Raw genomic sequence first — 24049 nt, forward strand, 5'->3', positions numbered from 1 at the left:
TAGAAATCTGCTATGTTTATCATGGTGCCTTCTCGAGCACCAAGTAGGTGCTCAATATATATCCAAACAACTGCTGTTTTTTGAGCTGAGTGTAAATCCTTTCTGATGCCACCCATCGTTCAGGAGGAAAGCCATTCATAAAATTCTTATTTTTCTTCAAATTCTATCAAGTCTTTAGCTACATTTAAAACAATTAAATTTTAAAACAATTCAGCAAAATTTATTTAAAATTATTTATTGAATGTCTCCTACATGTGAGGCACTCTGATGGCTATGAAGATAAAGAAGAGGTAGATTCTGTATTCTCAGGGAAATTAAATACATGTAAAAATACTCATCAGCCAATATTATGTGCAAAATATTGTGCTATTCGAGTTTTATCTCTCCCTGCTCCTATATATAATCAAAACGAAATGGACTCTTCACTGCCAATAATGGTACCACACTTATTTATACTGCCATTTCTTCACAGAGATAAGGTCATGCTTACACTAAGTAAACATTACACAAGTGTGGCTTCCTCCACAAAACCTTTTCCAACCACTTCAATCCACTCATCTTTCTCCCTTCTCAATTCACTGCACTCATCTTTGGTTTCCACTGAGCACTTATCATGAGGTAATACGTGGTTATGTCTTTTAGATTGGTATGTATTATTTAGTTGTGTTTATAGGCCTTCAATACATATAAAGTGCTCACTAAATATCTGTTGAATAAATCAATAATTAACATAGGCACGTAAGGATGGATACCAACTCATGGTATGAGAAAAAATTCTAGAAGAACCTCAAGACTTTGGAAAAATAAAGAACTCCCAGCATGGCTAATAAAGTCAGATTCCACACTCACTTACTTTATGGATGTAGAGTCTGACCCCTTTTTAACATATAAGGGAAAGGCCAGCATTCCTATAACAGACTAGCCAAGAGAATGGGGCTTATTTTTAATTGTATACTTGGAAGTATAATAGTTCTGAGTGATAATGTAAATAATAATAATAATAATAATAATAATAATAGGTGGACCACATTGCTCATTCACATACATTTGAGCCTTATAAGGACACTGTAAAGAAGGCAAGGCAGTTATAACGAACTTGAATCCTTGTTCTCAAGCATTTTCTAATCCACCAGGAATCAACCACTCCCTCCAGGCACCATTACTATTTTTACTATCTGCCTCTAAGAAGCTGTTCACACCAAGGCAATCAATACTGGTTGGTATGCCCCTCCCCTCATCAGGCTATGAGTCATAAAAGGGGCAGGAATCATGTCCAATTCACCTTTGTCTAATAGTGGTTATACAATGCTATACAGGTGAGCACACAAACCTCCTATTTCACAATTAAATTCAGTTTTATGGATGTTAAGTTTTGGTCAAAAGAAAAGAACTAGTATTTATGTTTTCTGATATCTAGCTCCCATCTTCTTCCATGGAATCATGGTGCCTAGTTTATAATGAGAATTCTATTATGTTTCTGTTCTTCACACTTGCACAGGTGGGGAAACTGGGAAAGGTAGAAATAGATGGGATTCAAGTTTATAGAAATGGGGTCGGATGAAGTATCTTGCCATTATCACATCCCCAGTAGTGTTCACCTACAGGGATGCGCTGTCTGGCACACCACACCCAGGTAACACTGCCACCTCTAAAGTTCATAAAGTCCATAATCTTGCAACCCATACAGAAATAATTTTTGTAGGAAATTCTGGTCATCTCAAATATGATCTGGGGGGACTTGAAGAAGTTTTAGCCCATTTCAATTTAATTCAAATATTTATTGGACATTGGCACCATGAACTACATAAAAATATCTTTTTGTCCAATAAATAGTAGAGAGATGTATGCATGTGTGATATATTATTACATATATATCATATGTAATATGTAAATATATATGATATATATATATATATATATTTGATAAATGTCCTACAAGGTAGTTAAGGAGATATATTAGCATTCTGATTTTATAGATGAAGATACTGATGATTGGTTCTACAAAGTGACTGTAAGAACTATATGAAAACCAAGATGTCAATCCTGATTTAGCTTATCACAGTTTATACTGTACTTGCCAGCTCTACTCTCATAGTATTTACCCAAATTGGGTTCCCATTCCATCAGTAAGTGCTAACTACTATGTGTATTCAACTCTGCATATGGGAAAAACAGGCAAAACTACCCCTTGTCATCCTTTGTCCCCTTCTTTATTCACCAACTTAATGAAGAAAACATACATAGCTTATGCTATTAAATTGTAGAACATACAGAATTACATTCAGCTCTTCAAAAAACAAAAATGACAACCTTTTCCTGAACCTCAAATATACATACAAAGTCTCTATTTGGTTTTGCCCTGTCCACACCACCTAACTCTACAGGTCTAGCTATATTGCTCCAGGAAGCCTCATCATTCCATTTCCACCCCTGTTAATATTATCCATCTCTCAACTTATACACAAATGACTTTCAAATATACATATACAACACCAAAGGGGAAAGTGGGCAAAAGACAAGCTCTAGAAGTAGAGAAATGGGCAAGATTAACAAGAATGGAAATGGAACAATGAGCCTTCCTGGAGCAATATAGCTTAACCTAGGCCTTTGGAGATAGGTGATATGGACAGCAGAGGGGTTGGTAGAGATTTTACAGGATGAGGAAAAAAAAAGAACAAAGATGTCAGTTGGTCAAGGTCTTGAACTTCGTTTATGTAGAAGCTTTTAAGACGAAGGAGAGATGTGATGACTGTCACTGGCTAAAAGGAGGTGGAGGTTGTCCATTTTCTTGTCTATCTCTCTTTCTATACATCCAACTATTTGTGACTCATCCTATATTTATCTGTATGTATATTTATACTGGAGATGGTGTTGGGATGTAGGAGAGAGTTGGTGAGGACCAGACTACTGCATTGGAAAGGATATATCCTTATATTTTATTGAAAACCCTGAGATTTCCATGCAGAGTTTTAAGAAATGGGTCACTCCTTCCCATGGCAGGTGTCTGAGAGACAGATGCTCAGACATAAGACACATGTTTCCCAATTAAATACAGAAGAGACTTTGGTTGGAGCCTTCTATAATCCAAAGATACCAGACTCTTTGTCAGGCCAGATTCCAATCATAGAAGCAAAGCCCCACATTCCTTCCAATAAAACCCAGCATGATTATGTCTTTCTCTGAGGCAAACTCTAGAGACAAGCCAAGGAAGAATCATGAGGGTCACCCTGACACTGCTGGAGCCTCAATCCTCCAGAGAAATGATCAGGTCTTCTGTCACAGAGGATTCAGTAGTAGCAGAATGCCTCCACTACAGCTCCTGCTAGGACTCACCCTTGGGAGAAGTATGGCTCCTCTCGTCTCCTGCTCTTCCTAACGGAGAAAGAAGAGATCAGCTCCTGATCTCCACATCCAAGCCTGTTCCACTTCCTGCCTTCCTTGTCTCTGGTTTTGCTTTTTCAGCTCTTCTGTTTGACTGATGAGAAAAAAATTAAATTGAATTCTCTGCCTAGAGGCTGATTCAGATGAAGAGAAAGAGCAGGCTTCTATTCATTAAGAGCCTTTGGTTAGCTACCTTGTCTCTCCATCTCCAGTAAGTTTCTGAGTCTGAAATGAATTTTATTCTCCCACACGCTGGATCCTTGCAGCCTCTCCATTCGTATACGTGTTCATCCATTTCTTCCTTCCTCCCTTCAGTCACTAAAAGTGTATCAAGCAACCACTCTGCTTTAAGCTCTGAACTAAGTGCTTGAATTACAAAGGTCAAAAACATCATGAACCATGGAAGACAGAAATTCAGACAATTACACTGTCATGCAATGTATGTCACGATGGTATTGCTAGTTATCTCTGCAAGAGTAAGATTGGAGGCCATTGGTATTTTTTCTTTTGCATATCTGGGTCTTTAAAATTATTAGGCACATGTGTTACTTTAGTAATTAAAAAAGCTCTAACACTCAATGAGAAATAAAGAATTTAGGGGCAGCTCGGGTAGCTCAGTAGTTTAGCGCCACCTTCAGCCCAGGGTGTGATCCTGGAAACCCAGGATCCAGTCCCACGTCAGGCTCCCTGCATGGGGCCTGCTTCTCCCTCTGCTGGTGTCTGTGCCTCTCTGTGTCTCTCATGAATAAATAAATAAAATCTTAAAAAAAAAAAAAAAAAAAGAATTTAGGCAACCATTCAATAGTGTTACAATGTCATTTAATGATATGAAAATGCTTATATTAATTATTTTAAAATCTATTATAAAACATGCATACGTTGACACTAACTTTATTTAAAGCATTCTAAAAACTTGAAACATATTAGAAGCAATATGCCAAAATATTAGCAGTGGTTATTTCTGAATTATGGCACTCCGGATAACACATACTTTTTAAATCTTTTTATCATTTTCAGATTCCTTTACAATGGATATAATATTTCAGTAGTAATATAAGCCAATGTTTTATCCTATTTATATTTTTAGAATTATAAATTGTAATATTTTTTTAAAGATTTTATTTATTTATTCATGAGAGACACACAGAGAGAGAGGCAGCGACACAGGTAGAGGGAGAAGCAGGTTCCATTCAGGATGTCCGACATGGGACTGGATCCTGGGTCTCCAGGATCACACCCTGGGCTGCAGGCAGCACTAAACTGCTGCTCCACCAGGGCTGCCCTAATTTCTAATCCTAATGTATACATTATATGTACCTTCAAAACTACCTTTTAAAAGGCCAAAAAATAAAATTCCAATTTCTTTCCATGAGGGACCTGGAATCAGACAAAGCAATATGGGATTTTCCACAGAATGGTATTACATAGGGATCATCATGAGTAGAGGTGAATTCTTCTTAGGACAAGCAATGTATTAGTTCTTACACTGTTTAAATAGTCCTGCATGGTTTCAACCCAACATGTTTCATGCAACACTAAAATGAAGCAGGTTTTCAAAATAATAAACATCCTTAGAAACATTTCTTATTTAGGGGTGCCTGGGTGGCTCAGTTGGTTAATCCCCCAACTCTTGATTTCAGCTCAGGTCATGATCTCAGGTTCCTGGGATGCAGCCCTGCATCAGCCTCTGTGCTCAGCAGGGAATCTGCTTGCCCTTCTCCCCTTGCATTCTCTCTCTCTCTCTCTCTCTCTCAAAAATAAATAAAATATTTTAAAATTTTCTTGTTTATACAAAGTTACATATATGAGACTGTTCTCCACATTCTGCCTCATGGCGCCCCCTCCTCCCTTCAAGGATGACATTCCTGGACCTTTACCAGAGAACAATCTAGATCTTCTCCCTTCCCTTCTTCCCCTATGTGTCCTGATCTCATATCTCTTAACAAGCACGTATTCAGTGGCAACACACACACTGAAAGCCCTAAATGAATCATTGGAACAGATGGAAAATATGAAAGAACATGTTCTTTTCCTTATTGATCCAGTTATTAGTTCCCTAATTACATCAGCCTGCCAGGGAAAAGCATCTGAACGCAAAAGAACTAGAGGCAATTTAATCAATGTAATATTCCACAAAAGGAACAACAAGTTGTATCTGGAAAGCTTAAGTCCAAAGAATGATACGACTACATGAGGAGGTTATTACTTCAACTGTTTCCCCCCAAAAAAGATATGTTGAAGTCCTAGTCTCTAGCACCTCAGAATGTGGACTTATTTGAAAATAAGGTCTTTGCAGATGTAACCAAGTTCAAATGAGGTCAGGGTGGGCCCTAATTCAATATGCTTGATACACTCATAAGGATAAACTTGGACACATAGACAGGAACAGATGGAAGACAATGTGAATACAGGGAGAGAAGGCCACGTGATGACAGAGGATTGAAGTGCCATGGGATGGCACAAGCCATGGGATGGCAAGGACTAACAAATCATCAGAAGCAAGGAAGAGGCAAAGAAGGGCTCCCCTTTATAAATTTCAGAGGAACATGGCTCTGCCATGAACCTGGATTTTGGACTTCTGGCCTCCAGAACTGTAGGACAAAAAATTTCTGTTGTCCTAAGTCACCTAATTCGAGGTACTCTGTTATAGCAGCCCATGTGAAACTAACATAATTGATCCTTGAACAACATGGGTTTGAACTGCATGCATTCACTTATACACTTACAAAGATTTTTTTATTTCAATAAATGCAGTCCACTGCTGTAAATTATTTTTTCTTCCTTATGATTTTTTTATTTTTTTCCTCATGATTTTAATATTTTTCTTTTGATTGCTTTATTGTAAGAATACAGTGTATAATATATGTCACACACAAAATATGTGGTCATTGACTGTTAACATCATCAGAGGTTTCCTGCCTTCAATGGGCTATTAGTAGTTAAGCTTTTAAGGAGTCAAAATTATATATGGATTTTAAACTGCACAGGGGATCAGTGCCCCTAACCCTTGTGTTGTTTAAGGGTCAGCTGTACAAGCATCTTACACCTACCACCAAGAGTAGTGATGACAGATCTTGCTACATTTCTCTGTTTTTATGTCTCTACTCCTATACACTTAGTTGTATGACCAGATTGTTGAATCTGTGAATAAAAGCCTGAATCTCATTTGCCTATATATTTCTCTTCTAGACATTTTCACCACACCCCTAAGGATAGTATTTCCTAAGAATAAATATGAATTAATAATGACCATATGGTGGTAACCAGACATACTCAGAAGAGGCAACAAACTATGCATTTTATGGAAGCTTTTGGTGATCCAGCCAGATTCCCTAGAGCCAGCATATCATCAAGAGGGAAGAATAGTTTGGAACACATTTATATAAAAGCTCTCCCCTGTAGCAAATTCAAACCTAATGTACATCTGTCCTGATTTTTTTTCTCAAAACCAGTGGAATTTAGGTAGCATTCTACTGAATTGTGGTCATGATGGTTTTTGTCTTTAAAAATGAGGCTGGTTTCTGATAAAAATTAGCTTTTTGCACTTGTTTCCTTGGTAGCCATGGAGGGAGTGGTAGGGCGTGGCTGGGCTGTGTAGGACTACAGGGAGAATCCACTGGGTTTGGTAGTCTTTATGATAGGCAGGAGAGAAACCCAAGTCACATAAGCAGAGTCCTTTCCAACATGTGTGCCTTTGGTTCCTTCCTCAGATATGCCCCCCCCCCCAAAAAAAACCCTCCCTTCATAACTCGTGGGGAAAGTCCCACCCAATGTGGTTCTAAGCTCTGGGTATTTAAGTAAGAGCTTCTGTCCTCAGTAGCTTTTTCCCTTTGCCCTTGACAGATATAAGGTTTCTATACCATAAATACACTCATTTATAAAATAAGCCTTCACCTAGTTGTGCCATTTTTTTGTAGAAGGCAACATTTTTTCTTCTCTTCTTGAAGATTTCTAACCATAGATGTTTTCTTTCTCTCAAATGGTTTAGATCAGTCATTCCTTTGTCTAACAAATATTGATCAAAAGTCTATTAACAACCAAGCACTTTTCAATGGGTTTAGGATACATCAATGAACTAGACAAAAGCCTCGTCCTCAGGGATCTTACTTTCCAGTAGAGATCAGGAATTCAAATGCCCTCAAGTCTGTAGTGTGAATATGTGAGGGAAGTGTAAGAAAAATGGTACCATTGTCTGTATTCTTTAGACACATGATCATTTTGCTACCCTTTCACACACTAAGAAACTTTCTTCACTTACTCAAGAACATGATTTTCCCCATTTGTATAGAAACATTTGCCACTTTGAGGGCTATTCTGTTGTTTTCCTGCTTTTGATAAAGACACAAGCTCAAAAATATTGTGTTTTCCTCTCAAATTAAGGAAGACAGGTCAAGTGTGATAAAATGTTTGGTAGATGACATTTTCCCACAATACCAGGGAGAAAAGAATCCAGAAAGCTCAGGTTCCATTTAAGAGGGCTTAGCTATTCCTTAACTGGACAAAGAAAGCGAATCTAGTGTGGTCAGGCTATTATAATTTTTCAAGAGGACTGATATTTCAGATTTTTATGAGAAATCTCTGTATTTTTCAGTTTGAGCAAACATTTAAAAAAATTAAAATATATTGCTGGGCAAATAAGATGTCTTGATCCAGCTGGCCAGATGCTGCCTGAGAGCCACAAATTTGTCACCGAATCTTAGCATCATTGTTGTATGAATGCCTGAAGGAGAGAATGGGACTATTTGACCTTGATGTAGGGTTATCAGATTTAGCAAATAAAATACATAAAGCCCAGGTAATTTGATTTCAGACGAAAAATGAATAATTTTTTGTGTAAGTATGTCTCATGTAACAGTAGGGATCTGCTTATGTTTTTTAAAACATTATTGTTTATCTGAAATTCAAATTTAGCTGTGTTTTATCTATGTGTCCTTTATTTTACCTGGCAACACTCCCTTAAAGTCTCTCCCATTCTATTTCTAAGCATCTGAATCATAAGATACATCCCCTTACACTATGCATCTCAGTTATTTGACATTGGACAAAAGAAACTCAAAAGTATTGTAAATACTCCCTGTAGCCTATTAACTCACATCACTTTACTCAACTTATTTAGTATTCCTTAAGCACCTAGCATGTGCTAGGCTCAGTGCCAGGTGTGATGATACAAAGATGAGTAACACCAAGTTCCCCGATCTCCAGAAATGCAAAACTTTGATGAGAAGACAAACATGTCAACAGGTAAGTACCACACAACACAAGGAGGCCCATGCCCACAGAGGTGGACGACAGCTGAGGGAACTCATGGAAGGAGTGGTCCGTGCTGCTGGGTCGGGCACTGTGCCATGAGCTGAGTCATAATGAGTGAGTAGGAGCTTGCCTGAAGGATAAGTTCCCCCAAAACACTTAAGCTAACAAAGGTGAAAAATTCTGGTCATTAGGAAAGATGTTGGAAATAAAACAGAAACATTATCTCATCCTCCTCCAAAAGTATCATTTGCTTGGCCCTGGATCAGTGCACATTGGTCTAACTGCCACATCAAAAAAGAAAGAATAGAGAAGGAAAAGGAGCCAAGAAAGGTCATTTAAAGGATCTAAGAGGAAGAGGAGGAAACAACTGCATGAGACTATGGGTGTGCATGTAAAATGAAGGCTTCGAGATGAGTAGCAAGAGTGAAGACTGTAAAAGCAGGGAAGTAGAGGTAGATACACCCTCAGTCCTCGAATTCTGAAACACCCCCCCAAAAAAAACCTAAAAGAGGCAAGATTAAAACACTGAACTACTTCTAAAAGCATAAAATTCATTAGTAGGAAGTTGGTAAGAAAGTCACAGGACATCCTATAAACAGGATCAGTCACAAATTAAGACTCCATGCTTCTCAGAGTTGTTCATCAAAAAAATTCTGATGGCCAAAGGGAATACAGCATCCCACCAGGAATCTGAGGCTTTGGTTATAAATAGTCTGAAAGAAGGATAAATTTCCTCAAATCTCTAAACTCTTAACTTAAACTCCCATGGATATTTTATAGTCTATGCTACCATATATCTGTGCTTAGAATACAAGACAATTTTTCTTTTTTTTTACAAATTTTCAGGTGAGGTGGACCCTCTAGAAAAACACTCTATAACCTATCATACTTACTCCCTTGTGCCACTGCCCCTAAGGGGTGCATTTTTGAGCCAAATTTAAAGAAGAGGGAGAAGTAACACCAAGAATGTCTGGGGCAGGGCAGCCTGGGTGGCTCAGTGGTTTAGCGCCGCGTTCAGCCCAGGGTGGGATCGAGTCCCACATCGGGCTCCCTGCATGGAGCCTGCTTCTCCCTCTGCTTGTGTCCCTGCCTCTCTCTCTGTGTATCTCTCATGAATAAATAAATAAAATCTTTAAAAAAAGAAAAAAGAAGAATGTCTGGTCCATCATTAGGGCCCGGGTGCTATTGATGGGAGTGACTCACCTATCTCAAGTGTGTCTCATACAAGGTGACCACAAAAGGGGTTTGGTCATTTCTTGGTACCTATGACACATCAAAAACTGCCACATCAAAAACTGCCTCATCAAAAACTGCCACAAGACTCTTGGACTTGAAATGAGAAGAAACCCTATGGGCAGGATTTCCATATCCTTAATTATAATGAACAAGGGAGAGGAAAATATGCAGTGTGGGTGATGCCATACTTGCAAGAAAGCAATTCCATCTGACCCTGTCAGTTAACATAGCAAGTCTCACTTTGGGAATGAATGGCTTTTGTATGACTCTTTAGATTTATCCTCCTAACTATGACTCCAATGCCAACTGGACATGCAGAAACTAGCTCGTAATGGGACTAATGTCTATACTCTGTCGAAGAGGTGACACCATGCTCATACCCCACCTGCCTTTCTCTCTAGGATTCTCTTCTCTCTGCTTATTTTCTAAGTTCCAGTCATACTGGTTTTCATTTAGCTTCTCAAACATGTCATGGACCTTCCAGTCTCAGGGCTTTTGCATGTGCTGTCCCCTCTACCTAAAATGCTCTCCTCCTACCCTGCATTTCTCCCTCTTTCCATTCATGTACTAAACTGCTATTCAAACGTCAGGTATCACCAGAAATAACACTTCCTAAAGGAAGCCCTTTTTAGTTACCTCCTGCCCAGGTACCTCCTCCTTTCCTCATGGCTCTCTAGTCTCTTATTTTATAATACTCATCAAAGTATGAAATTACAGGAACTCCCAGCTGGCTCAGTCAGCCGAGCATCCGACTCTTGGTTTCAGCTCAGGTCATGAAATCAAGCCCCGCGTCAGGCTCCAGGCTCAGCACAGAATCTGCTTGTTGCTCTCCATCCCCCTCTACCCTCCCTCTCCTCAAATAAATAATAAATAAAATATGTTTAAAAATACTAAAAATATATGAAATTACATATTCATGTATTATATGACTGATTCCTGTCTCTCTTTGTAGATAGCAGGGTTTGCTACCTTAAAAATCCCCAATGTTTAATAGCATGCCAAATACAGGAAAATAAATATTCACTGAATGAATACATAAATATTCCTTTCCAAGTCTTTTAAAATGCTATTCTTTCCACCCAAAAGCCCCCTGCTTCCCTTCTTAAATTTGTCTAAAATCTACCCTTCTTTCCATATTAATTCAAACGGTCTCCCTTACATGATGCCATCTATGGGCATGCTTGGCCAAAAGAGGCAAGATGACAACAGGAGAACTGAAGAACTACTTTTAAAACCAAATTCATACAACTCATCACTGTAAGGTGCCACTAAGAAGGGAAAAATACCCTATAAACAGTATCTCTATTCTCATATTTAACACCCAGTGTCTAACCAGATTCTAACAACAGCTTTCTCTTATAAGTTTTTGAATTGCTTTTATTTAATTCAATCTAACAGTGATCCATTCACACATTTGTTTATACAGCAAAACTTCAAGTAGTCTCTTCAAATTGATTAGAGGTTCCTGGATAACAGGAATCCCCTCTGAAATCTTGATTCCGCCCCCTTCAAAGAAACTGCCCCTCGGATGCTAGACAACATAGAATCAGAGAATAGCAAACTTTTGTAGCTGAGACTGAACGATCTGGACTGTTGTCTTTATGCACAGGGAACCTACAGCTCAGAGAACCTCGGTGACTTGCCTGCAGTCCCACACCTAGTGAGCAGTGGAGCTGGAATTCAAACCCAAGGTCTTGACTCCCATCTCACTGCTCTTTGTACTGCATGTGCTGTCTTTTTTAAATTACCTGCATGACTTTAAAAGAAAAACAAGTTAATATAACCTCACAGGAACAGTGGCTCATTTGGGTATGCCATGCATGAATGACACTGTACCTTGAATCTATCCAGCATTTTTATTTACAAGTCATTCTCACAATTCACTTTATCCTCTTTTATACTGAAGAGCATTTTTCTGAGCCAACAGTCATATAAAACAATCTTATAAACAATTTACATAGTATTACTCAAATCCATTCTTTTGTCTCCACAATCCTATTCTCTTGACCATTTTGCTTTGCAATCAGGTTCTATTCACTTTTATATATTACGATTCAGAAACATCTCATAATAAGCAGCGCCCTTTGAACGCAAAGGTTGGTATTCCTCTGTGAGTTGACTTTATTGTTCTGACTCACATCCCTCCACCCTTATCTGTGTTTTCTCTCTCCTTAATGATTTTGGTTTCATACCATATCCTGTTATTAAATCCACTTGATTACCTATTTTCCTGGCCTTTTCACTATATCCAATTTGTCCTTAATTCCTTTCCAGATTCAGATTTGTTTTTCCTTCCTAAAAGCCTGAGTCTAAAAGAGACATGAAGAACTTAAATCTCTTGGCATTAGGTCATTTATTTAATTTAAATTACCTCCTCAAAAGTATCAAAACAATAATACCTGCCCTCAGTTTGGAAGAAATAAAGGCTTCACTATCCCTAACATATGAAATACCATTTAAAACATACCTCTAGGTAGACATTTCAACATGTACATGGCTTTACTATTAATATATAGCCAAAATTTTTAAAGTTCATTCAAATTCAAGATATTCAAGGAAAAACAATGTGTATTTCAAAGGCTATTCTTTCAGAAGTATAAGGGGAAAAAAGAAACTAACATTTATAGAGAATTTGCCCCAACAGGCATTTTTGTATATGCTTTCTAATGTAAATGACACAAAATAAATAGTTTGATGGTTATTTCTGTCCACACATCTGGGAGGAGAACAGAGGCTTCATGGGTTTTATAATTTTTTAAAAGATTTTATTTATTTATTCATAAGAGACACAGAGTGAGAGGCAGAGACCTAAGCATAGGGAGAAGGAGGCTCCATGCAGGAAGCCCAATGTGGGACTCGATCCTGGCACCCCGGGATCATGCCGTGAACCAAAGGCAGATGCTCAACCGCTGAGCCACCCAGGCATCCGGGATTTTATAAATTTGATCAAGACCTCAAAGCACATTCCAGAACATCTAATTCCAAAACCACTATTCACTGTTGTTGTTTTTTTTTTATGTTATTTACTTATTTACAGAGAGAATGGAGGGAGGGGAAGAGGGAGAAGGAGAGAGATCTCAGGCAGATTCCCTGATGAGGTGGAGCTTAATATCAGAACCCTGAGATCATGATCTGAGCCAAAACCAAGAACCAAACACTTAACCAAGTGAGCCATCCAGGCGCCCCAAACCACTATTTATTCTAAAATACTTGGGTGTCATTGAGAAATGAGTGTTTGCAAGGAAACTTCCTGAAGTGTGATGGAGTTCAAACTATGTCCTAGGAGAAGTTGTAGAAACTGAGATTACTAGCACAGAAAAATGACCAAAAAGCAAAGAGTTTTGTAACTGTTTGCAAATGTAGGAAAACATTCTTCCATGGAAGGACAATGGAACTTTCTTTTGTGCTGCAATAGAGGATAGAAGTAAGACCAAAAGGCCAAATCTAAATGGAAGTAAATACTGGCTAGATGTAAGAAATAATATTCTAATGGAAAGAACTCTCTGAACATGGAAAAGCTGCCTCACAGGGCAACAAGTTCTCTAGGGACTTATGGGATGTGTTTAAATGGATGATGAATGAGCACTTCGATTAAGGTGATACTATCAGGAAGTTAAAGTGTCAGATGGGGTTAACCCAATGACTTCTTAGGTTCCTTAAGATACAGGATTTTTGAGTCTTTATCTGAGAAGAGTAATCCAAGGAATAGAACCCAAGAGAATATTATTATTGATGTTCCCTAAACATTTGTAAAAGCTGGCAGATAAATTTTCTTCTAAAGGCACTCAAATGTTGTGGGAAAGGCCCAGGACTGTGGGGCAAGTTTGGTAGACTGATTCAGCTTCCCTATATCTACTGCTTTCATAAAGCAATTCTCAGCCCTTCCCCTCAAGAGCTAGAGTTTATTTCCTCACTCTTTGAATCAAGGCTGTCCTTGTTCCTTGTCTTGGCATCAGAATGCAGTGGAAGCAACAGTGTCCCAGTTTTGAAGGTGGTCTCTAAGAAGCCATTTATAATCCCAATCTTTCAGCATACTGTCACATCTCTCTCAGTGACACTACCTTAACGGGGATTGAAAGATCACACAGAAGATAATCTAGGTACCTCAGCGGAGGCCATCTCAAATCACCATCCAGCCATCTGATCTCTACAGGTAAGAGCCCAGCCAACATCAGTACGGTTACCTACTCAACTATAGGTGACCACAGACACTTCAATGAATCTAGCTGAGATAGTAAAAACCACCCACTAACCCACAGATATGTGATCAATAAAGAATATTTACTGTTTTTAAGCCTGTAAATTTAGGGAAAGTTGGTTACACAGCAGTAGGTACCTGATACACAGAGCAAGATTTAAGTCTTAGCTCTATCAATGACTTCACTGGGCTGTTTTGAGGAAGACTTTAAATTTCCTAATCTCAGTCTTCTTTTATAAGTATGATGAAGGGGGTCACCTGGGTGGCTCAGTGGTTGCGTGTCTGCCTTTGATTCAGGGTGTGATCCTGGGATCCTGGATCGAGTCCCATATTGGGCCCCTGCAGGGAGCCTGCTTCTCCCTCTGCCTTTGTCTCTGTCTCTCTCTCTCTCTGTGCCTCTCATGAATAAATAAATAAAATCTTAAAAAAAATAAGTATGATGAAGGGCTTTCTCCAGAATAGTGGATCGCAAATGTCTAAGTTATCCAGCTATCTTTTTTAAAATGCATTATCCAAGCATCCCTCCAGAAATTCTGGAATCAGGAGGTCAAGAGTGGAGCCCAGAAATCTGCATTTTGACATGTAATGGATGACTCTAATATACATGCTAAGGAGCCACATATTGAGAAACTCTGCTCCAGATACTTCTAAGGAAGCTTAGACATTTATAACTAAGCTCAGCCCTATCTTCAGCCAGACTCTATCCCATCACAGGTAGACAATGTCCAGCTGAAAATTCTGAGCTCCTTATAGATGGAAGTACCACAAGCTTGCTCTGGGGCCTATTAAAGAAGAATGACTTGACCTCAAGGCAGATATCTTTTGGCTCCTGGGAACTCACTCCTAGCTCCATTACAGAAGCCATGGCCTTGACAAAGGAAATGGCAGAGTGTTTCCACTCAAAACCATTCTGTCCAACAGCCAATACTGAATACAATTAAATAGCAAAAAGCATAGCTTCAGCTAAAATGCACAGTAACAGCTGGACTGTATTCCCTGAAAGTACAATGCATTTATTACATAGATAATTAGACTTCCCTCTAGATGCAAAAGTGATATGGTCTGTGCACTAAGCAAAAAGGACTTACCACACAGCCTGGCCAACCCTTGCCAAAGCTCTCAAACAGTGCTGATCCCTGGGTTCTAAAACAGGGTAAGGAGGGTGATGGGATAGGGGCAGGAAGACAGTGACTGTTCATGGCTTTAATGATCCAAATAAATGGTTCTAATTTCTGCAAGAGAGTCACCCAGGAGTTTTAAGCAATACTGAAGCCTGTGCCCCATCTGAGAAAAATACAACCAGGATCTCTGGGAATATACCACCTGGGCACAGTATTTTTAAAGCCCTTTGGGTGATTCTAATGTGCAGATGGAGTTAAGTACTACTGGTCTAAAGCAGAGGTTGGCAAACTATGATCCACCCGTTTTTATAAAGAAAGGTTGATTAGAACACTCATTTATTTAGAGTTGAGTTGTTGCAACAGAGATCATATATCCAGCAGAACCTAAAATATTTCCTATTCCATCCTTTACAGAAAGATTACCAATTTTGCTCTTAGGTGCCAATCTTTAATACCAGTTAAGGGGTTCTGACAGGAATTTTATCTTGAGTGCCTCCTGGCTTGGCTTTACATCCCTCTGACCTATTTTTCCAACATCAGGAGCTCAAAATCTATAGTAATTTTAATAGGTGCTTAGTATGTATCAGGCTCTAGGTTAAGTGGCTTGCATCATCCTACCTAATCCCTACACCTACCCAGTAGAAAAATTCTGGTTGTCTTCATTTAAAAAACAGAAAACAAAGATTTGGATGAAACTGAGTCACTTGCCTCAGAATACAAAATTTGGAAGTTATATTCAGACCAAGATGCCTGATTCTCTGGCCGACGTGCTCAGTAACTAGACAAGCCAAGAGTCACAACATAGAAACAGAGCTTCTGAGCCACAGTGTAGTGTGAGCTTGGGCAGGACACTTCAATGGATGAAGGTAGGAGGTCCTAAAATGCCTACCATATGGGGATATGGTAAGATATTAGGCATCATGTCTAATAAAATAAGAATGCACATTGAAACTATTATTCTATCAGATGTTTTTCTTGAGACATTCCTGATTGTGCTTTACTCATTTTTTGCATCCATTTAATGAACTGAGTAATTTAGTGAGTACCTTCCATAAACTGTGCATGGTTCTAGGTGCTACACATATAGTAGAGAACAAGATGCTGGAAAACAGTTTGCTGACCTCTGAATTCATGGAGTTTACATAGAAGTAGGGGAAATGGGCAATAACCAAACAAATAATTACATGTACATAAATAAGTAAATATATATTTATATATGTTTAAATATATAAATTAACTATTTAAATATATAAATTAAATATATATACATATATACTTCTCATTATCCATAACAGTTATGTTCTAAATTGAATTTAAATAAAAAATTAAAATAACAATAATATTTAACTCATGGAATTGTTTTGGGGATTAAATAAGAGAATGTTTTTAACTGCTTAATAAAATATCTGGCACATAGTAAATACTCAATAAAAATCAACTTTCCTAGCTGCAAAACAAAAACAAAGGTCACCATAAACACTGATGTAGCAAATACTAAATCACTGCTCCCAGGGGAAATGCAAGGTTAAGTGCTTGTGAATCTCTGGTCACATTTTCACCAAGCAATCAATATGTAACCTTATTTTAGGTGTGTCTCTACTTAAAGACACATTATTTACTGTATATTGTTCATACACTAACATTGAACTCATGGCCAGCATACCACAGGAAGGCACATCATAGCCACCTTCTGTTTAGAAACAGCAGCCAGATAGACCCTCAGCACTACCCTCGTGGGCCATTTTAAATAGCAGAACCACCACAGGAAAGCACAAATACTACAAAAAACATGGCACAAGAAAGACTACAGAGAGGACAATTCTTACAGCATAAAAACTACAAGGAGGCAGAGCGCCTCCTCAACCTCAGCTGAGAACACATGCATTGGGCGACTCCACTTTTTTTTGCCACTCTGCTCCTATCTACAAATGACCATGAAAATAATCTTAGTGTTGATTTGGAATTACAATAAATTTTAACAAGTAAGGAAATTCACAAATACAGAATCTGCAAATTATGAGGATTCACTGTACAATGTCATGCAGAGATAAAGCTAAGGAGGGAATTAAAGCAGGATAGGGGATACAGCAGGACAAGCAGTGCCATTTCTAAGGTAGTCCAAGAAGTCTTCTCCAAAGAGCCAACATTTCAGCAGAAACCTCAATGAAGTGACAGAGCACGTGAGGTGACCATCTGGCTAAGGGTGACCCAAGACAGCAGAAGAGCAAAGGTGAAGGCCCTGAAGTAGCAGCATGGGTATCTGAGGGGCTGTTGGGCCAGCGCAGCTGGAGCGTGTAGGTGAGGGAGAACATGGGGGATGAAGGGAGAGAGAAAATGAGAGACAGCAGCATGTTGAAAGGCATGTCTGCCACAGGTAGGCCCCCGAGCATCCTTCTGTGCACGACGGAAACGTACAGAGGTGTTTGAGGGGAAGGTTGCCAACAATCTAAGTTTTCAAGCTCACTGGCTGCCCACTGGAGGGCAGGAAGTGGGGAGGCAACGGGAGAGCAGGGAGACTAGAGGGATGGCTGCGGGGGTCCAGGAAAGAGGGGTGGCTCGGAACAGTATGTTGGCGGTGGAGCTGGGAAGCTAGGGGCGACGCCAGGCAGGTCTGGTCATGGGTTGGTTGTGAAGTCTGAGAATACAAGAGGAGTCACAGATAATGGAGATTTGAGGCTCTGTCCACTGAGTTGGATGGAAAATGAGGCAACAGATCATACTGGGTACATTATGAAGGTAGATTTGCCACCATAGTGAAGGTGGGTGTGAGAGAAAGAGACAACTTCAAGAACTGGAGTGCATGGGAAGTGGTGTCACTGACTGCAATTCAAATCTGAAAGAGAAAGGAGTCTGTGGGGCTGTCAAGAGTTGCACACACCAACGTATTCTTCAGGTTTTGTGTGTGTGTGTGCATGTGTGTGTGAGAGAGAGACAAAGAGAGAAAATGATAAAGAAGTAATAGGTGCTCACCCAATATTTATAAATTATCTATTGTACATGTTCTGCAAACAGCTCAGGATTAGACAGAAACAAAACACGGCTGCCCTGGAGGAGCCTTGAAGTTTAATGGGAGAAACAGACAGGTCAACAGGTGATTCTCATAAAAAAAAAATCTCAGTACAGGTTTTGAAGCCAGAGAATGTCAGGCAATGCCCAACACTGCACAGAAAGAACACTGGACAGAGATCCCAAAATCCTAATGGGCAGAAACTCTAGTTTCTCTGAAGGAAGACCTAAGAAGAGATAACTTTGTTGGTCTCAGAAACGCACCACTAGAAGAAGCTTTGAGCCCAGGTGGCTCAGCTGGAGATGCCAGTGCTGCGGGGATCTCTCTGGGAAAAGTTTCTGATAAAGTCAGCCTGGCAGGCCAAGAGCCACTGGGACAGTAAATGCACAGAAATGTTTCCTCGCTCGGATGACAGCCACCAGCCACGGGGACCAGCAATCTGCACAGTCCTTCATTCAACCTGCTGGGTGTGTGTCCAGAGGTGCTTGTTGCTTTCTACATGTAACCAAGAGGAAATCTTGGGTAGAGCGGCCAACAAAACTAAAAGCCTTTAAGCAAGGGAACTGCCTCCACACACAAACAAAACACAAATTCCTCCAAGGTCTGAGCAAGGGAGAAATGGCACTCTTGAGGAAAATCCCTGTTGCAGGCAGGATACCTTTCCCTCCGAGTTTGCCTCTACCTTTCTCTCTGGCCCCAGCACTGACAGAGACAAAAACAAAAACAAAAACAAAAACAAAAAAGACAATAATCCTTTCCCTTAGTCCCCTCAGGATAGCTGTTCAAGACCAGTATTTTCAAAAAGACCTTACTCTAGAAATCCAAAAGGGAAATAAAGAATGAAAATATGAAAACCGTAAAAGCACTACAGTCACCAAACAGAGGTTCTTGACCTTACAATAGCTAGAAATGTTACTTACCAGACACACGGGCCCTGCTTGGTTGCACATTCTGTCTGGATGCTTCAGGTCCAGAAGACACCTGTTAAAACCTTAAGGAGGCAGCTTGTGCACACACAGACATTTAGACACACTCCTGGGCTGCTTCTTTTCTAGACAGATGTCTGGAGTGGAAACTTTAACCAGGGGCAGTTTGGGGGAAAAACAGTATGGGTATTGGGGTTACTTAATTCCCACCTGAGCAAACAATACAAAACTCATACTCTTTCAGGCATAGAAAAACAAAGATATGGGTTGGGCCAAGATCTGGTCTCTTCTTTAGCCCTGTCCCTATTGCATCCCTGTTTCATGAAAATTTTGCAATCCAGAACTGGGCGGGTCCATGAGATCAAAGCTGGCCTCCCCTTTGAAGCCAATAACCCTAATAGATGGGTTTGTATCTTTGTCTGATCATAGAGCAGCTCTACGACCCTCTTATGTTGGCATTTCATACTCCCAGAACAATGAAGGACAACAGACCAATGCACTCCTGGACATTAATTTCATTAATGGTTCCAAGAACAGAAAAGTGTGCATAGCCCTTTGAGAAAGACCAGGAAGATGACCCACAGAACCATACAGGGTCTACCAATGAGCTCCCAGCCCAAGTTTAGTCAGGGCTATGGCATATCACCTACAGGTATACATGCCTCTTCTACCATTTTGCTTTCCATTTGTACTGTCACATTATTGTACAGAGAACACTATGTTCTGATAGTGTTGCCATCCAGAGTCAAAATTACAAAGATAAAAGTAATTAGGCTGGGAAAGGAGAGGCTGGCTTCACCCCGAAATGGAGCCTCCTGGCTCCCTGCCTGCTCGGGTAGGTGCCTTGGAACTGCTCCTCATGAAAATGGCTCTCCCATTTTCAACTAAATTCTAGGAGTTGATAATCTCTTGCTATTTGTCTCCCCCAGTCTATCCTTGTGCACAGCTCATAATTTGCCAGGAAACATAGAATTTATTTTCCATTTCTTCCTCACCGCATTGCTCAGCAACTACAGAGGTGCCTCCGACTGATTTTTCCATCACCCCCACCACCGTCCCCAGGCAAGGGACAAAAGTTCCTATTGGACTCATCACTTGGATGTGCTCACTCTCTGTGGCGTGATTTATAGAAAGGCAGCCTCAATTACAATTTCTCTTACTCCTTGCATTGACAAAATGCTGAAAATACAGAATTGCCAAGATGGCACGGTACACAGCCTCCGACTCAAACAGCTTTCTGCCATCAGCCTCAGGCACAAGAAAAGCTGCTGTGCCAAAAACAATGACTTAATCCATCAGTGCCAAAGAAGGCAAGACTGGGAGCTGTTTTCCTAACTCCGATAAGTGGCCTCCCCACTGCAACTTTCCTCTCTAACCAACACAGAACTCTCCGTTCCCTTTCTTCTAAGGCTGGGGGCTGAGAGGCAGCCACCACTAAGGGCCAAGCAATTGTAGCAGCAGCCAGCAGCCAGCAATATTGGGAGATTAAAAATTAAACCTGCATATGTGTTCCATTTCCAAGCCTCGTTTATTCATAGTAAAAACATGAAACCAGTAACTGAAATGAAAACAAATACACCCCTTATCTACTGGCCTTGGTTTTACTTTTATTCTGTTGGTTTGAGACTGGGGGGAACCCCAAACTAGTGTTCCACTAAGTGAAGGAGTTTGTGGGAATTACTGATCGCAGTGCTCTGATCAGGAGTGGCAACCCCGGTGGCCCAGCGGTTTAGTGCCATCTTCAGCCCAGGGCGTGATCCTGGGAACCCAGAATTGAGTCCCGTGCCGGGCTCCCTGCATGAAGCCTGCTTCTCCCTCTGCCTGTGTCTCTGCCTCTCTCTGTGTGTTTCTGTGTTTCCCACGAATAAATAAATAAAACCTTAAAAAAAAAGGTATGAGCCTGGGGTCACCTCATACGTGTCATTTGTGGGTAGAAGTGGAAGCAGGTAAAAAATCAGGTCACTCTTGGACGATCTTCCACAGACATTTGATCTTTTTCTTAATCTGTCTCTTCTAAAGTCTCCTTATTATAGACTTAATGATCCTCACAGCACCTTAGAAATTATTGTTTTAAAAGCTCCTTGTTTGGTAAAAGTGCTATGAGGAATAAACGGTCATTTCTAGCTTGCCCAGAGTGCTTCAATACGCTGAACCATATCCTCCTGGCCATGGCCTTTCACCAACCTCCCAAAATGTCCAAGATGGTTTTCTGGGTAAAACATCTAAGGAGTCATCTCTTGACAACTGGGATGTATTTTATTGTGTTAATTTTTAAAATGAAAAAAAAAAAAACGTTTAATTGACACACTTTATTTTGGGGGGAGCAGTTTGTAGTCTACAGAATGGAAAGTACAGACCGAGAGTTGCCATATATCCTGTCACCTCTCCCTATTATTAACATCTTGCATTAGTGTGGTACAGTTGTTAAAATTCATGAGCCAAAATTGATACAGCATTGTTAACTAAAATCCATACTTTACATTAGGGTTCACTCTATGTGTACATATTATGGGTTTGGACAAATGACAAATGTATGACATTATATGATATATAATGACATGTATCCATCATGATACTATGATACTTAATAGTTTCACTACCCTGAAAACATCCTCTGTGCCTCATCTACCCATCCCTCCCTTTCCCTCAACCCCTGGGAACCACTTATCTTTGTGCTATCACCATAGTTTTGCCTTTTCCAGAATGTCATATAGTTGGAAACATATATAATGTAGCTTTTACAAATTGGCCTCTTTCACTTACAACATTCATTTGAAGTTTCTTCCAGGTCTTTGGTGGAAGAATTGTTTTTTTTGTTTGTTTGTTTTGTTTTGTTTTTTTTTTTTTTTGAAGAATTGGTTTTTTATTTTGATTGATTGTTGGTTTGTTTGCTAGAACTAGTAACATTCAAACCCAGGCCTCAAACTAGTCACTTGTAAAATATCTCCCAAGTTTTTCCTGTCTTAACTGTAATCCCTGAAGCAGATTGGGGACATCATGAAAAAACACAGTCAAACAAAAGCTAGGTACTTCCTAATATTTGTAAGGGTAAAACCATAAAGATTCATTTTATACTTTCCAGTGGATATTTATAAATATGTCAAGTGAGCCAACCAAAACTATCCCATCTCAGGGAACATTATTATAATTACTAGTTATTAGAATTATTCATTATTAAAATGAGAATGTGCCAGAGTTCAGATAGAAAAAAAAGAGGGTTTGAACTCTGTAAAACAGCACAGAAAAGATATTCATTCAACTAATTGGTTAATTCCATTTTAGTGTATGTACATGCTGATGGATCAAGTACCAGCCAGTGGATGCTATCTGATAATATACTAATGACAAGGCTTTGTACAATGCACTTTGGGCATGAAACTATCTTGGATATGCACCCTGCACATTAGCAGCATATGATCTGGAGAAGTGTGATGCTTGCAGCAATTACTACAATGTTAGACATGGAGTGCTGGAGCTGGGGGAGGTACAGATCATGGGTGCCACGGGGTTTAGACAAGGAAATTCTGACTGAGTGATATGGGAGCTCATAGCTTGTAGTTCACCCTGACAAGGGAAAGCCACTGAATATTTGACAACTTTGGAAGAAACTATCTTTTATGGTCAGTATTTATGAGGCCCTTGCCTTAAAAGATTACCTTTCCATAAAAATATCCAGGAATAGGTAAGTATAGGCAGCCCCATGGATGCCAATCAAAGAGGCAGAAAGGTTCCTGATGCAGCAACAAATGCATACTACATGGTCTTGGAAATTAGACACAAGAATTCTCAGAGAGCAAACTTGGGCTCTGGTTTAGTCAACTGAGTTATTAAGCAGAGTCATAAAGTGTTAGAGCTCTAAGGTCTCAAAATTCAAATGCTTAGTCGTTGGTGCTTCTGTAAAATTCAGGGAAGAGAAAGAAAGGGAAAGGAATGCAATTCTATGGTAAACAGTATCTTTCTGACATAGAACAAAAAAAATCAGCTTCCACTTTAGTCAGGAAAAGTGGGGCCCTGTATCAAGTTGATCTTTAATTCAGAAATAAGTACATTCCTTCATTTATTCAATTTTCACTCATTCAACAAATGCCTGTTGATGGTCTTCTGTGTGTAGGGTATTGTTCTGGATGCTCAAAGAATAGCAAAAATGATTAGATGGATTCAGTCCAACCATTCATGGCTCTTAGATGCAAAAAGAGTGCACATCATTGGTCAAGGCGGAATAAGTGCTGAACACAGGATGGGACACACAGTACACACTTGATAAGTAGCTACTCTTAGCATTAGATGAAAGGAAGGAAGAAATGTCAAGCTTCAGAGGAAGTGTGATCATTTTCTGTTGGATGACTACAGAAAGCTTCAAGGACAAGTGGCATGATCATGGAAGTACATGAGCGTTTGGGTTGGCAAGGTAAGAAAAGCAGGGGAAGGAGGCAGAAAAATAAGCACTTATAGAAATGAAAACAACCCAAACATGTCTGGAACATGAAGCCTATAATGAAGAGAAGTAGAAATGGTAGAGGGTTCTGGAATGGAAGACCCAAATGCTAAATCTAAGTATGAGCAATGGTGAACAACTGGTTATTGTTCCACGTGGGGATGACATACTACATCATGTAGAAGACCACAGACTAACTGAATGACAGTAAGCAGTTATCTCAATCTTTCTTCAGTCATATCATCTGTAAAATAAGGAAAGGGATGACATCTGGAGAATGATCAAACGTGTCAGTCTTCAGAATGTTAACTTGGCATAGGATGCTTAGAAAAGGAAGAAACTTGGCGGGATATCCGAATCATATGTAGTAAGTCAATATAAGTGTTGTACAATAAACACAAAAACTGACATGGTAACAGTGGGGATGGAAAGAAGGGGAAGTCAGTGACAGTACACCAAGGTACAATGATTTTAACATGGGTGACAGGGGCTAGA

At 39.7% G+C, this 24049-nt stretch overlaps 1 protein-coding gene across 2 annotated transcripts in view; it reads right to left on the reverse strand.

Moving 5' to 3' along the window:
- SORCS3 (sortilin related VPS10 domain containing receptor 3) overlaps positions 1-24049 on the reverse strand; it is a 579951-nt gene that overhangs the window by 203719 nt on the left and 352183 nt on the right. The gene's annotated exons all lie outside the window — the stretch shown is intronic.

Source organism: Canis lupus, chromosome 29, assembly GCF_048164855.1.
Source record: "Canis lupus baileyi chromosome 29, mCanLup2.hap1, whole genome shotgun sequence".
NCBI lineage: Eukaryota > Metazoa > Chordata > Mammalia > Carnivora > Canidae > Canis > Canis lupus.